Source organism: Gavialis gangeticus, unplaced genomic scaffold (assembly GCF_001723915.1).
Source record: "Gavialis gangeticus isolate Ggan-Ray unplaced genomic scaffold, GavGan_comp1, whole genome shotgun sequence".
Classification (NCBI taxonomy): domain Eukaryota; kingdom Metazoa; phylum Chordata; order Crocodylia; family Gavialidae; genus Gavialis; species Gavialis gangeticus.
Window position 1 is genome coordinate 4,043,117 of NW_017728960.1, and position 233 is coordinate 4,043,349.

The 233-nt window shown below is 46.8% G+C and overlaps 1 protein-coding gene across 6 annotated transcripts in view; it reads right to left on the reverse strand.

Moving 5' to 3' along the window:
* The window catches only part of ASH1L (ASH1 like histone lysine methyltransferase), a 108,520-nt gene that overhangs the window by 75,031 nt on the left and 33,256 nt on the right, over positions 1-233 (reverse strand). The window lies entirely within an intron of this gene.

Here is a 233-nt window from a genome sequence, read left to right on the forward strand (position 1 = left end):
CTAAAACCCCTTTTACTACCACTGGTTGAGAACAAAAGGATAGCGCTAACCATCTACAAGAAATCTCCCAACACCATGACCCTGGAAAATTTGAGAAAGGCTTGAAGAGAAATGCAAGGGGAGGCTAGGAGGTGTGCCTAAGACTTTTGGCTGAAACTCTATGATGATATGCAGAAAACAGCTGACCCAGGTGATACAGGAGGGACAGGATAGGAAAGAGGGGGGGAGGAGTG